Source organism: Rhodamnia argentea, chromosome 5 (assembly GCF_020921035.1).
Source record: "Rhodamnia argentea isolate NSW1041297 chromosome 5, ASM2092103v1, whole genome shotgun sequence".
NCBI classification, from domain to species: domain Eukaryota; kingdom Viridiplantae; phylum Streptophyta; class Magnoliopsida; order Myrtales; family Myrtaceae; genus Rhodamnia; species Rhodamnia argentea.
In genome coordinates this window covers 23,696,138-23,712,531 of record NC_063154.1, presented here as the reverse complement: position 1 = coordinate 23,712,531, position 16,394 = coordinate 23,696,138, and the positions used below count along the sequence as shown (strand labels likewise).

At 39.7% G+C, this 16,394-nt stretch overlaps 1 long non-coding RNA gene across 2 annotated transcripts; it reads right to left on the bottom strand.

The window, feature by feature from the left end:
* Window positions 1-4,058: 4,058 nt before the first annotated feature.
* LOC115729932 lies at window positions 4,059-5,151 on the bottom strand. Of its 2 annotated transcripts, none has more exons than XR_007198417.1 (3): window positions 5,061-5,151; window positions 4,545-4,923; window positions 4,059-4,452 (listed from the first exon to the last, which is right to left on the bottom strand). It is a non-coding gene; the product is annotated as an uncharacterized LOC115729932 (long non-coding RNA). The 2 variants fall into 2 exon arrangements; XR_004014010.2 differs by lacking the exon at window positions 5,061-5,151 and having other exon boundaries at window positions 4,545-4,679; window positions 4,773-4,855.
* Window positions 5,152-16,394: the final 11,243 nt, after the last annotated feature.

The following is a 16,394-nucleotide window of genomic DNA, read 5'->3' as shown; positions in this document are numbered from 1 at the left end:
GTGATGATACCCTGAAGATAATTAGTGGACAGGCACAATATTACTGAAAAAAAGGATGCAGAACTGCAGATATAAATATTTCTGACCAGGTACCAACATTTGCTGAAGAGAAATAATCTACTGACCTCGTATTTCTGCCTTTTCTTTCGACTCCCATGTTCCTTTCTCAGGGAAGAACTCCCTGCTTCTTTAGAGAGCTCTACTCCAGTAAATTGGTAAAGGTAGACCATAATAAATATCTCTGCCATGCTCTTCTCCATTCATTGCGACTCTTTCATGGGATAATAAACACCCATAATCCATTGATGTGAAATTATCAATGTAAGGTTTTTTATAACAAAATAAGAAGGTCGCCAAAGGAGCACCTGCTATTCCATGCATAGAAGTCCATGGCGCCAAAAATCTTGCGGGTCGATTAGCTGCGATTTTTAACATGTAATATCGGTAGCACTACTTACAAGTAACCAACTGCCCATCCAAAATCCACTCAAGATGTGCACAGATACCTTGACATGCTAGTTAATCAGACATTTTTGGCCCATCCATAATCTGAATGTTTAAAAATGCTGAGCTGTACAGACAACTAGTACTTAGATTGTATAATCTTGCGATCTACTTTCGCCACCTTCAACGTAGCTGCATACTCTTACTTTCAAATTCCCATAGGCAATGTTTCTTTTCTCCAATGGGCCTATCCTGCCAAATTTGCATAGAATGGTCTATTCATAACAACTGAGTTTAGTGATATTTTCTCCACACATCCTCTTCATTGAAAGTGAGGATTGACTAAAGAGCTACATTCAATTCCTTTTTTAAAATTTTGTGCACTTTCTAACTAGAAATGTTTAATATTAACACTAGACTTCCTATATTATAGGAGGTGTGTGGACCATCAAAACTGAACTCACAAGAACCCTAAGTTCATCACATATCCAAGACTGGTCATCATTTCCCAATTCATTCAACGCAAACTCAATGGTTTATTCACACAAGTAACTTTAGTTACATTCATCTCCACATATCCTATTCATTGAAGTTGGGGATTGACTAAAGAACTACGTCATTTTATTTGGTTTTTGTGCTCCTTCTAACTAAAAACGCTTTTTAGTTAAGGCCAGAGTACATTAACGCTAGACAAATCTATCTTATTGAAAATGTGGACCACCGAAACCAAAGTCACAAGAACCCTATGTTCATCACTGATCCAAGATTGGGTCATCACCTCCCAATTCAAGGGATGCAAAGTGAATGGTTTATTCATTACAAGTGACTTTAGTGACGATGGTCTACACACTTCCCATCGATTGGAGTTGGGGATTGACTATAGAACAAGGTTATTTTATTTGGTTTTTGTGCACCTTCTAACTAAAAACACTTTTTAGTTAAGGCCAAAGTATATTTACACTACACTTCCTATCTTATTGGAAATGTGGACCCTCGAAGCCAAAGTCACAAGAACCCTAAGTTCATCACCGATCCAAGACCGGGTCATCACCTCCCAATTCATTGCATGCAAAGTGAATGGTTTATTCATAACAAGTGACTTTAGTGACGTCGGTCTCCACACTTCCTATTTAGTGAAGAGGGGATTGACAAAAGAACTACATTCAATTTGTTTTTTTTTTTTGGTAAATAACTACATTCAATTTGTTTGTGTGTTCTTTCTAATAAAAAACGCTTTTTACTTAAGAACAAATTATATTTAACACTAGACACTTCCTTTCGAATCGAAAATGTGAATCATCGAAACCAAAGTCACAACAACCCTAAGTTCACCAATAATACAAGAGAGGGTCATCACCTCCCAATTCATTGGACGCAAAGTGAATGGTTTATTCATAACAAGTGACTTTAGTGACATTGAGGCCAAAATATATTAAAACTTCCTATCTTATTGGAAATGTGGACCCTCGAAACCAAAGTCACAAGAACCCTAAGTTCATCACTTATCCCAGATTGGGTCATCACCTCCCAATTCATTGGATGCAAAGTGAATGGTTTATTCATCACAAGTGACTTTAGGGACAATGGTCTACACGCTTCCCATCGGTTGGAGTTGCGGATTGACTAAAGAACTACGTTATTTTATTGGGTTTTTGTGCTCCTTCTAACAAAAAACGCTTTTTAGCTAAGGCCAAAGTATATTAACGCTAGACAAATCTACCTCATTGGAAATGTGGACCACCGAAACCAAAGCCACAAGAACCCTAAGTTCATCACTTATCCCAGATTGGGTCATCACCTCCCAATTCATTGGATGCAAAGTGAATGGTTTATTCATTACAAGGGACTTTAGTGACGATGGCCTACACCATCGATTGGAGTTGGGGATTGACTAAAGAACTAAGTTATTTTATTTGGTTTTTGTGCTCCTTCTAGCTAAAAACGCTTTTTAGTTTAGGCCAAAGTATATTTACACCATGCACTTCCTATCTTATTGGAAATGTGGACCCTCGAAACCAAAGTCACAAGAACCCTAAGTTCATCACTTATCCCAGATTGGGTAATCACCTCCCAATTCATTGGATGCAAGTGAATGGTTTATTCATTACAAGTAACTTTAGTGACGATGGTCTAAACGCTTCCCATTGATTAGAGTTGGGGATTGACTAAAGAACTATGTCATTTTATTTGGTTTTTGTGCTCCTTCTAACTAAAAATGCTTTTTAGTTAAGGCCAGAGTATATTAACGCTAGACAAATCTATCTTATTGAAAATGTGGACCACCGAAACCAAAGTCACAAGAACCCTATGTTCATCACTGATCCAAGATTGGGTCATCACCTCCCAATTCAAGGGATGCAAAGTGAATGGTTTATTCATCACAAGTGACTTTAGTGACGATGGTCTACACACTTCCCATCGATTGGAGTTGGGGATTGACTAAAGAACTACGTTATTTTTTTTTTATTTTTTTTTTTTTTGTGCTCCCTCCAACTAAAAACGCTTTTTAGTTAAGGCCAAAGTATATTTACACTAGACACTTCCTATCTTATTGGAAATGTGGACCCTCGAAACCAAAGTCACAAGAACCCTAAGTTCATCACTTATCCAAGATAGGGTCATCACCTCCCAATTCATCGGATGCGAAGTGAATGGTTTATTTATAACATGTTACTTTAGTGACAAAGGTCTCCCCACTTCATATTCAATGAAGGTGGATTTAGGATGACTAACGAGACTTCATCATGGTTTCTAGTACTTCAAATCAAATGAAGACTATGTTTTAGATGCCTAAGATTACTAACGAGACCTCACCATGATTGACACAGATTCTTGTCTTGCATACAACGCCGCATTTAGTTTCTACAAACCTTTTCCCTACATACCTTCCGGGGAAAAAAATTTACCTACTACTACAGCAATGGATGTTCTGTGTTCTTTCACGTAAGCCACGCTATTAGTGCTACATATATTTCCCGATGCCGGAAGCATTCACTTCTCTTCAAACCACGTATTCAACGACCCCTCAAAGAGATGCATTGTTATAAAGCACTAACACACAAGGATATCTGCAGGCACACGGTGGATAAATAGTCTCCTTTGCGAAGCCATTCAACTGAGGTCACGGTCTGCACAAACCCAAGAAACCACCACCCATGACTTTACTGAAAAGGTCTGCAGATAACGACGACTAGAGCACAAAATAATTCGAATAAATTCTAAAAGGGTACCTTCAAATGTCTAAATTTGATTGCCTCATGCTTGTGCCTATCATCTCGAAGCCAGCTCACCAAGGGTTGCTCATCTATGCACAGCCATACATCCGACAAAGTTAAAATTAACTTCAAACAAAACTTTAAACAAATTTGACATAGGAAGATGAGTTCCAAAACAATGAGCCCAAATTTTTTAGAAGACTGACAATGATATCTCAAAAGGATTACCACTGGGTTTATAAAGCATTTATTGCATCACATGCTTCCAAAGCAAATGACTACTAAAATTTAAACCAAATTAGGTAGACTATGTCTCCACAATAGAGCATGTGTTTACATACTATTAAATGTGATTTTAAGTTAGGGTAGAAACCCTCTAAAGAACAAACGATCTAAGTAGTAAATGTCTAAACACAAAACAGAATGACCTTATTAATAATAGGAAAAAGAAAATGAATTCACACAAAAATTTAAAACTAAGACTACTAATTATTCTGAAAAGAAAAGAGATATTTAATATAGGACACCAAGGGGATAAAACTACTTGCTCAATGAGGAAAAGAATCCCAATCCAATGAGGACTCCTCATTGAATTGTTAAATCGTGATGAGCTCAATCTTCACCAAGTCAAAATGTCAGCAAACATGTCTGAACTTCAGAGTTGCATAAAAATGGTAACAAACCAACCAAAGTCACCTGCTGTCCCAGATACTTCAACCTGGAGAAGTTCCTTAATCTTCTCCTGGTCTTTTACATTACCAGTCCTGTGTTAAGAAGTAGGATATCTTGGCCCCTGCAGAGACAAATAAGGCAAAAGAACATCAGCATAAACATGTGAAGCTAGGACAAGGATAGGAGATCAAACACCAAACTGCTAGAACTCACGCAGCAATTGCCAAAAATTGGAAGCTCCGGCAATGGATTCCAGGATACACACTGGACCAGTTCACCTATAGTCCACACCCCACAACATCTGCCAGTTTCAAACCTCCCAAATGCGAACAGTTCCATCAGCAGAACCTTCATTTGCCACAATAGAAGACGAGAATGAGATTTGGTGAGTCTAAAAGTCATGAAATTCAAAGAAAGAAGAATATGTGAGATCACATGCACCTGAAGCAATCCACTGCCCTGAAGCTTCAGCAGAAATTGACACAGCTGCACCCTCATAACCTTTGTACTCAAGATAACATGTCACTTGACAAGGCTTAAGATCCTTCCGGCTAGATAACATGGATGTCAAAGACTCGGGGTCAATGTTAAGCTGAGGCATTACGTTGCAAAAATCAATTCATTGATGAATTTTGAATTGCAGTTTCTACTTGCTAGAAAGTACATAATCATACCCAAAGGCAGCATTGGTCTCCTCTCGTATCATCCAGGCCAGCTGTAATGACTTACACATTTTTTCCAAGGCCTATATGACATGTAGAGATCCATACATCGCTCAAAAGAGTCATTAACAGCATTTTCATAAGCTGGCACGCTTTTGAGAGGTCCATACATATTCTAAAGAAGGATTATAAGATTCTTCAAGCCCTGGCAAAGAGGACAGAAGAAAGGGGTATTACTATTGTTTCAAAATGAATCAAGACATAAAAACATACCGGATTGACTATTATGAACTGTGAAAGACGGATCACCTGGTAATTTGGGATTTGGGGCAGGGATATAGGCTAGGCTTAGATGACGAGCCCTGTCTTTTGAGTTGGGATCATCTCCCCACAGGTTATAGAAACGTCGTTCTTCTTTTGGCCTGCCTAACAAAATTAATCCCTCCCAAATTGCCCTAACATACTTGGCAACCTGCATATGTTCGGTGACCCACATGAGCCATGCTCACATGATCATTCTGATGCAAGATGAAATGCTTGTTTCAGCATCCATTGGTTGTCAGGTGAATGGTAAAGTAGAAAGAGTATAGGCAGGTTATTGAGTGCTTCAGTTTCCCACCTTATGGGGCTTCCCCAGTATAGCTTAAAGACACATAAATTGAACAGTCAACAAAATATTAAGAGAGGGAAAAAAAAAAAGCAGTAGCGCGTTGGATAAGAGAAACTTGAGTATCTGAAAAGGTTGCCAGCTATTAGGACTAGTAAGCAGCAATCGATAAGAATAGAAGCTATCAGGATCAAGACCCCGATAAAGGATCTCAAATGAGTTTAAGGACTACTGACTTCTTCCCATACATCATTCAAATAGGATGCATACGCATTGCATCAAGTCCAATACGTGACATAAAGATGGATCAGATCAACATTAAGATTAGGTAAGAGGAATTGATCTATTGAATCCTGAGTCCAACCTCCAAGCTTTATCACTATAAATTAGCGGCACATACTACCGATAGCATAAGGTACAGGATTAGGAACGGGGTATGCTGCATGTAAAGAGCACAGTACATTAGGGATAGCCTTTTCATTAACTTTGCTCGGAGATACTTTTTGAAGGGCAATTGGGTTATTCCCCCCGTGTCAGAGGAACTTCACAGTCTTTTGTTATAAATTTTCTTTGAAGTTGCAAGGTGTAGTCCCATATAATAGAGGAGGCCACCACTCATGGAACTTGCTCCCAACCAATCCAAAATCCTAAATTAGGTTCAAATAATGTTCTAAATTAAGCTGAAAATATTACTTGTCATCTTTGGACACGAATCATTCTCGTTTACCACTCAATCATATGAGACAGAATCATTTAAAGAGTTAATCAACCAGAACTCAGAGTTTGAATCAAATCGAGTAACATGATTTTAACACAGCCAATTCGAATTGCTCAATTTTGACAACATTGATGCGGAATACTGGGGTTCGAGAAAGGAAATATTATGAGGAGAAGGAATGGTTCAGTGCAAAGAGGATGAGAGGCGATGAGAGAGTTGTATTTATGAGTTGGAATGGAGCTTATGATCACTCCAGAGAGGATGCAGCAGGAGCGACTGCGAGAGATAGCACAAGCATCTTGTTAGCCGGAGATTGCAAGAGAATACATCTTCAGATGAAGAAGTAAACAAGGCTTAAGCAATCAACATCAGAACGTAAGGGAGGACGAAAATCGAAGTGGAAGGATGATTCAGAAAAATTAATACTCACTTCAAAAGGGGAAATGAAGATGATTATTTTAAAGATAGACGTCCACCGCTCAGCTAACAACAAATACAGATACAGAACAGTGCAGAAGTAAAACTTTTATGTTGGAAAAATAAAGCAAATACATATGCTCATCAGGTTGCTACTAATTGTAGGACAGGACGTACTCCCTGAATTGGTTTTCTCAACCCCCAACTTCCTTCTTCTTTGAAGAAGATGAGGCCAAAGGCTTTTCTGCTGTAGTTGGGATGTAAACTGTTGGGTTTTGAATCTTTCCTAAGAAAAGTATTTTCCATTGTGCTGGAAAAATTTAACAAAGAAATCACTGCCCCTCTACGCATGGACAATCTATCAATGCATGAAAGTTTAAGCAGCAACCTCACAACTCAGCTTCAACGAACAGTGTTAAGAAACCACAGAAGCCATAATTAAAAATGAGACAGGCATAGATATAAAGGAAAACCACTAATGAAGCAAACATTAGGAATCTACTCTCCCATGAGCAATTAAAATGTCACCACTGAGAGAATACGTTGAAGAAATTCTCAACTGACCGCTATTCTTCCTGGCTGTGCGCATATGATGTTATGATATCCACCACATCTGGATTCAATCAGGTAATCCAATATAAATTGGGGAACATGCAACAAAGGCCATTTGAAAGCAAATAAGGAAATGCCCGACCAAGATGATATCACCGCTTGAGAATATGGTAACAATCGGATTCAATCAAGCACATCTCAACCCATCCACAATCATGTTTTTAAATCATCAGAGAGCAGACAATCTTTAAGAAAATTAAGTACAACTTTCACCTGAGTTGTCTTGCCAGAATCTGGTTCCCCACAAACAACAAGAACATTGTTCTCCTTCAGCAGTTGGAAAATCTCACTCTTTGAAGCAGTAATAGGCAGCGCAGCTCTAGCTCTGAGCATTTCCTAAACAATAGAACAATGCTGTTTATGTATACTGAAGTATTACTAATTAAATAAAGGGAAATTAGTTGAGGTTTTGCCAATGGATAATCAACAAAGAGATTGCTAAGTCTCAGTGTCAGAATATGTACATGAAAAACATTGCAACTCTTTTTATGGCACATTCATATTTTTCTGCAAATGCTCACTTGTATGGTAATTTCTTAGGTAGTTGTGATATCAAGCCAACGACGTGCGAAGTGAATTACACCAGCCAGTTTATTGGTTCAATCGGGAACCAGACCGAGGTCTAGACCTCAACGCAGCTATCGTCGGGAACAGGGTCATGCACATCAACTAAACCAAGAACCTCTTTGGCCCTGTTTATCAGAGAAGAAATGCAAAAAGAAATAGCAATAGCAGTGGGGACAATTCAAACCAATAACAGTACTAAAAACATAGTGCCCCTGTCTAGCCACGCGTCACTTCAACTTAGGTGTCAATTAACTTAATAGATGACCAAGAAGAATGTGAATTGCATGCATCGGAAGCTTCATCAAAGGCTTGACTCTGAGCATTCCCTGTTCTTTTCAGGTCCTCTGCTCTCCATGTTTTTACTTGGCTCTGTTTACTCTGTCAATTTCTTTTCTTTTGATGATTTCACTCAATAAATTGAAGACAGGTTCGTTAGACTCTCTTTCTTGAAGTAGAGTTTTGATGGAGCTGGTGAAAGTGGGATAAACATAATGGAGCAGAAGTTCCGAGCGTTCGAGGGGAGAGATTAAGAATTTCTTTTTGAGAGCTAGTTTGTTTGATGGGACAATGGGCTGACAAGTCATGAGGGGCAGGGGAGAGAGAGAGGTGGCAAATAAATCATATTAAATAAGAAGCAAGAAAGCTTTCCCAAAAAAAAACTTTTCTTGGTATTCAACGCTGCAACCCAGGGCAATAGATAACCCTCTCCGATTGAAAGCGAACAATAAAAAGGTCTAATACCATCGTCACAAAAGCTTGGGAAAATTTCCAGTATTCAGCCGTCTTAAATAATATACCAACGAGTCGGCATAGGTCCTCCTTCCTCTTAAAACAGCAGGTGATTGCTACGTCAGATGACTTCTGGCAAATTCGTGCAGAAACTGTTCATTACAAGTATGTGAGAACATTTCAACATGCAAATCAAATTTTAACTAGGACAAGCCGGTCCAAAACAACTTCGTGATCAATATCACAATCCATATGTTGTAGGAAAGCTCAAACTGAGGTAACAATGCGATTGTTACCTGCAACAAGGAGAGTGCGATACCGCGGCGTTGAACAGATAAAAAGAAACCACACATCCGAAGACACATTCTGGCCGCATTGAACAGTTCAAAAAGCTAAGGTGGAATGCAGAGAGAGATACCTGCGCGACGAGAGAGGCTTGGAGATAGTCGCCGTTGCCGTCTCCGTCGTCGACGCCGCTCGATCTGCCGCCGAGACTCCCGCCGGAGCTCGCGATCGACAAGAAGAGAATCGAGATTGGATATAGGCTTCAGAGTACACGAGTTGGGGTTTGGGGCTCAAACGGTTTGTCAGCTGGGGACGGAAGGAGACCACGTTGGAACTACGAGAAGAGAGACGTCGTTTTGGAAAAGTAAATTATCCACAATGACGTCGTTCAGCAGCAGATATTTTTATTTGCCAAAAAATTTCAATGAAGTAAAACTTATCAAATTGATAAAATATCCCATGGGTGTCCCATACCAGCTAGCCCTGCTTGCCTCCTTTGTTTTTATTTTTTTCGTCTGTGTTGTTTTCTCTTTTAAAATGAGATTTTTTTTATAATTTATTTTTCAATTTAATTTACATAGGATCTCAATAAAAGTAATAATAAAAAATGCAATATATGATATATATAAATTAATTTAAAAATGCCACATCATGTTTAGTTAATCAAATTGATAGTGTTAACCAAAGGAATTGATTTTATCAATTTGATCAATTTTAACTAAAACACCAGAAACGGGGGACTACCCAAGCTAATGATAGAGGCAAGAACACTTTCCGGCCATTTCCCACCAAAAGATCATTCCAATAAGCTATGGAGTCATCATTATCGAGATCGATCTTTCTCTTTATAGCTTATTTTTTAAGGCATTAAAGGTATGGGAGTGAAAGCCCTTTTTGCATATGTCTTCTAATTGTTCATATAGCTTTTGGAAAGGGATGCTTCTAATTAACAAGAGTCCCGAAGATGCTATAGTTATGGACGAAGCTTTACATGGGGAAAATTAAAGGTGAGCGGTTTCCGATCCGGTCCGGTTCCTATACAAAATTGGGAACCGGACCGGTGGTCCCGATTCTCACTTTTCGAAACCACAGACCGGACCGGCCACCCTCGGAATCGGGAACCGGACCGGACCGTCGGTCCGGTTTGGTTCCCGGGCTGTTCTAAGGGTTTCCTGTCAGCAGCTCCGAAAAATGTATGCACACTTTAATAGAAGACGTGGTCAAGCTCAAGGTTGAGGAAACAATGGTCGGTGTACCACGAGCTCGGAGAAGTCAAGGCCTTTGCAATTGGCAGCTCTGGATCAAACTCTAAATGACCTAAACCTAAACAACAAGTAAACGTTAGGTTTGTTTTTTAAAAAAAAATTAAAAAAAAAAAAGACCGGTTCGGTCCTAGGCCCTAAAATCGGGAACCGGACCGGATCTCCCTAAAATCGGGAACCGGACCATCGATCCCGGTCCGGTCCGGGCGATCCCGATCCGGGTGGTCCTTTTTGCTCACCCCTAGGGAAAACGACAATATCCCTTTTATGGAGTACTTCGCTTCTCAATGAAGCCTCTAACACTAAAAAAAAAAGCTTGATTCCCATCTTTTCTCCCTGGGAAAGCCTACCATTGTGCTTCAGTCCCTTTTTCTGCATTTAGATATGGTTGCACTTTTTGAAAATTTTAGGACTTAATCACATTTTTGTAATAAGTTTTAAGAATTCTAGTGCATATCGCCCTCTTTTTAATCACTCTTTGCCATGTGGAAGAGAGAAATGATTAAAATAAACCACATCGATTAGTGTGTTCCGTTAGACAAATTTGACGAAGCTAACGGAAGGAGTCGACTGCACCAATTTGGCAAGTTTTGGGACTCAATTGTGCTTTCGCGTTAAGTTTTAGAACTTTCAGTATACTTATTCCAAAAATTTAGTCTTAATCCAGTAATGATGGTTCTACGTATTTCTATTGTTGGGATTTCTTTTCTTTGAATGGACTGGACTGTCCATTTCAGTAATGTTAAGAAGTTCAATGGGATCACATAATTAATGTTATTTAAAATACTTAAGTAGTATGCTAAACTGAATTAGAGGCAAAATAGCCCGTGCAGGCAAGAGTCAACATTGCTCTGCATTCTTTCTTTTCCATTGTAAATATTAGCCTACAACAACTTACAGTGGCCCTTCGTCTGGTGCCAAGTTTTCAGTTTAACGATCTATGTATTTGTGCTGGCAATTCTTTTTAATTTGTTTAAGATTATTTATACAAGTTAGTTTATACTTTCAAACTAAGAAGCACCGACATTCTTCGAGAAGCTTCGTGTCGTGTCATATCACAACACTATCCATCCCTCTCCGACATGCCGAAAATACATGATCGGCTCTCCGGACACTCTAGTGACACGCGAGTCTAGCATTCCAACATGCCATACGATTTGGGGAAAGACCCATGAGGTTTGATTCTTGCGTGGTGAGTTCGCTAGTTACATGGGTGTTGCCTGACGTTGGGCAGATGGAAATTAAAGCTGGCTCGTTTGATGGGTCACTAGTTTGACGCGGATTGGAATTGAGTCTATAAGGGCGTTCGGCCTTAATTTGGTGAAGGGAAGGTTCAAAGTGGTTTTGTGGCCCTGTCATGTTCAATTTAGCTCATGGACACTTGATTGTCTTATAACCCTCTGTGCTTATGTTTTGTGGTGATTTCCAATTAGTGTTGTATTGCTTTCCGATTTATAAGTTGTGTTTGAATGAATGGCGAATGGATTGCCTAGTCATTAGTTAGAAGTCTTACCTATTGAGCTTCGACTCACTCTATAGTTGTTCCCTCTTTTCAGATACCTAGGTACCCAGATACTACTGGCTAAGGAACAAACTAGCTTGGCATGGGAGTACGAGACGGTGCTCAATGTAGTATTCTAGAGTAGCTTTTACTTTTTGATTCCTCCCGGAGCATTCCTTTGTTTTGTTTTAAATATGATGTACTTAAACCTTTTATGAAACTAAAAAGTACCTATTTTCACAATTTGCTGAATGATCTAGCTACATGAATGCTATGTACATATGATATAGATTAGCGAATCCTATTAATACCATACATTTTAAGAGTTGTGCTTTCCGTTTTGTTTTGCATGCATTTGTATTTTAGTTCAATCTTCCGCATGCATCCTATTATATACGTAATAAAAGATTAAAACAGAACGTGTTTATAGCATGGATTATGGTGGGGGTCCTGATAAGGTTGGCATTAGAGTTGGATTAAGGGCAGGCGCTGACACTACTTTACTTCTTTTTCCATAATGATCCATGTACTGTTTAAGAGTGTTCACCACAACACGCGCTGCGGTGTCCAACTTGACATTATAGTGACTAGATTAAGGGAATGGCCAATGGTGGACATTTTAAAATGTATATGGACCATTTTGAACTAACAACAAGTAGCGGGATAATTGCCAACACATGTATATGGACCACTTATAACATTGTCCCTATGTATCGACTATCTAGTAACAATCACTACATTTGCGATCAAAACGTCATTCAGAATGCCACTGCAATGCTTTCAAAATCCAGGGTGTTAGAGTAATTTATGCCAATATATATAGAAAGAAATCGCAGGGTTGAGGCTCACATGGAAAATACCGCTCATAACCTGCCACAAGCAACAAAAGAGGGGGTAGAGGAAATATATGGATTGCTGACTGGATGTTGATCAAGAAGAATGTCACGTCAAAGGAAATCAAATGAACACGTGAAGCCTGCCTTGACCATTAATTGCTTTCATGTGCAGAACAAGTATTCCCTTTCCAATTCCACTTATGCTTAGACATACATTCTCCACCGGAGTAGCTCAAATCTGAGTCATCTTTTCCAAGTAATATTTGATAGTATATAAAAGGAGAATTCGAGGTATGGACATCAATACATGCAAGGGACTCTCATTTGCTCATTTCCAGGATCTCTTTTCTGCAATGGCTCTGTTCTTAATGCAAGCTCTATAATAATCTTTGCCGTTTGGATGATTTTGTCGACAATCGCTGTGACCAAGCTATGCCACAGAGGTATTACTTAGCACTGCCTGTTTCTACTTCATTTCTTTACTCTATTCAACCTCCTTATTCAACAATCACTGAAACTGGCTTGTTTATGGATAAATGAAACCAAACGTGAAGCAGCTAAATCTACCATTGACTCCAGATTTGAAGCCGCTCAATCTGAGCGGGAAATGTCTTCGAGGTACTTCCGCCTAGACGTCATGAAGTAAGTGCAATACATCACCAGAAGATTTACAGTGCTGTTGATTTCGAATTGCTTTTTGTTTATGCGTCTTAAGATTCACTGGTCAGTATGCTGCAGTAAGTTTGGCCCATGGCATCTTCTTGGGAGCACGTGCAACAATTAACGTGTGGAATCCAACAGTAATAAGCCGGCAGTCACTTTCTCTCAAATTTGGGTGACATCAGGCTCCGGAGAGAATTTGAACACTGTGGAGGCCGAATTGCTTGTAAGAACATAAGAATGATAGAATCTGATCATTTTTGTTGCGCGGAACAAGCGATCGAACAATAAATAGACAGAACAAGAAAATAAATCGGACACCGGATGTACGTGGTTCGATCGTAGAGACCTACGTCCACGGGGAGAGGAGCAACGAATTACACTATAGAACGAGCGATACACGGAGATTACATAACCACACTCGAGTCACTCAAACACTCATAGTGTTTCCCAAGCCCCAATTACATTCAAGAATGCGCACGTTGTTTAGCCTCAAATTCTTAATGAAATAATCTCTCAATCTTGCAAAGGAATTAAAATAAATCTTAGACTCACAAGATTTAATCAGCTTTGACACTTGAATATTTGATGTAATTCCACGGAATAAATCCCACGAGCAAGCACTCGATAACCGGTGCTTCAAGAACTCTGCATCAACTTTGGCACACCAAGCACTCACATGAAATCAGTGCTTCAAGGCCTTCGTGCAATCAACAACGACGCTCTCTGCAAATATATATGTCACTTGCCAGAAAACCACCCTAAAGAGGAAAACCCTTAGATACGTTAATATATGCCACCGCCTGAGGAAGTCCCAACTTTGACCGGTCAAAGAAGTCCAATAGAGTAAAAATAGGAAATAAAATCCAAGTGAGATTCGGTTAACAATTCTTGCCCGTAACTTCAAGAAGTCAAGAAAGTGCACATAAATTTGTACTTTGACGAACTCCAGTAGAAAGGAAATAGTGTGCCCATATTTCCTTTTATTTTTTTCCTTCGTAATCTTCACAAAGAATCCATGCACTTCACGTGTCCATGCACTCGGGAACTTCACTTTGACCCGAGTTTTATTTGATAAGCTTAAATTCGAGACATCTCTTAACAATCTCCACCTTGGCTCGATATTTGAGCCATGTCACAATCGCTTCACTAAATATTTGAATATCATCGTTACTACTCTCCCAACAGCCCTGATGGGCTCAACCGCCACAGATATTTTTCAAGTTCAAGCCGCGCTTGAACTTCGCCATAACCGAAGACCTCATCAGAACACCAACTCCATATGCACATTTAACCGCTCCACAAGAACTTTATGATACGAGCTCCTTAACCACGTATAAAGCAAAACCACCATTGCATCCATAACTGTCGGAAGATCGAATACGTAACTTGTCAATATCAGCGATTCAAGCAACAATTGGCTCTACAAGCTCCACCTCGCTATAAGCACCATCCGTGTCGATTACAACGTTAGTATTCGCTACCTCGGGAGTTTCGGGTTGCAACTCCATCTCAAGCCGAACACCGTCCGGATCCGTATGAACACTACTATAATCACTCCTAGCCTGAAGTACTGGAGACTTGTCAAAAGTAACTTTTCTGCTATGAACAGGTGAATTTATATTCGGCCACCACAACCGATAGCCTCGCTCACCTCGTGCATAGCCATGGAATATGCACCTTGCCCTCACATCGAGCTTACCATCACTTACTCGATAATAACACGGGCAATCAAACATTCCAAAAGTAGAATAATCAAAGCAACATTACTCCGACCACACTTCTTTGGGAGTCCAAAATCCGATCGCATCGATGAAGATATATTCATCAGATAGCTCATCATACCAAGCGTATCTGCTAGAATTCTCCTAGCCATACCAAAGCACTAGAGATCATTTTATGGCCCATCCCTAGTAATGTTCCCGCTCATCAATTCCGCAAACTGTTGTGGTTTATTGGCACAAGGCGATGTTTCACTATGCCCTTTGTCATGCAGAATTTATTTACCAGCTTTCGAAAGGGATTCCATGCTACTTGTCGGTCGCATATGCTTGATCGACTTACTAGTTTCCGTCTCGATCAAAGCTCTCGATCGCGTGTTCCCGACAACAAGATCAAACTTGTGCTTCGGCACGTACACCAAGGTCTTTCTCAAGCATTCGTTAGACTCTCGAACGGATGCCGACGTCTCCGGAGCGAAGCCTGTCAATGTCTCACCTTGAAGTTCATACAAGCTACCATGCTTGATTCCTTTCATTATCACCGGGGCACCTCGAATAATCTTCAGAACTCCATCTTGTGAAGAATACCTGCATCCAACTGAATCTAGAGCACCCAAGGAAATTAAGTTCTTTTTCAATTCCGGAACGTATTTTACTCTAGTCGGTGTCCTCACAATACCATCATGCATCCTAATTTTAACATCACCAACACCCACAACATCGCATTCAACGTTGTTCCCCAACCGCACTTTACTACTATCCGTGCACCGATAAGTAGCAAACCAGTTCCTATTTGGTGTAGCATGAAAAGAACAACCAGAATCCATAATCCATCCGTCAAATGACGAATTCTCAGTGACAGACAAGACCCTATCGACACCGTCAGAATTTTCTGCTAGAGCTGCAATATCATCCGCACATTCAACTCTAATTTCCTTACCTTTCTCGTTTTTCAGCTTTAAGTAATTCCTTCTAAGATGCCATCTCTTGCCACAGTTCCAACAAACAGCATCGCCGATCCTAAACCGATTGCGCCTATTCGAGTTCATACTACTTCTACTACCACGAGTATCGGTTCTTCCTCTATTTTCACCTACTAAAACAGTATATACATATTTGCGAGATTCTCTTCTACGGATGTCCTCACTTAAAATGAAATCTCGAATATCATCGAACATCAAACTTGTTGACCCAGAGGAATTACTAACAGCAGTAATAGTAGTATTCCAGCTATCGTGCAATGATGATAATAGAATCAAAGCACATACCTCATCTTCAAAGTCAATATCAACCGAACTCAATTGACTAACAATCACATTAAATTCATTGATATGATTAGCAACCGACGCACCTTCGCTCATCTTCAAATTAAACCGACGTCGCATCAAATAGACCTTGTTGATCGCAGAGGGCTTCTCATACATATCCGATAGGGCTTTCATCAAACCCGCAGTGGTCTTCTCTTTGACGATATTAAACGCGACGT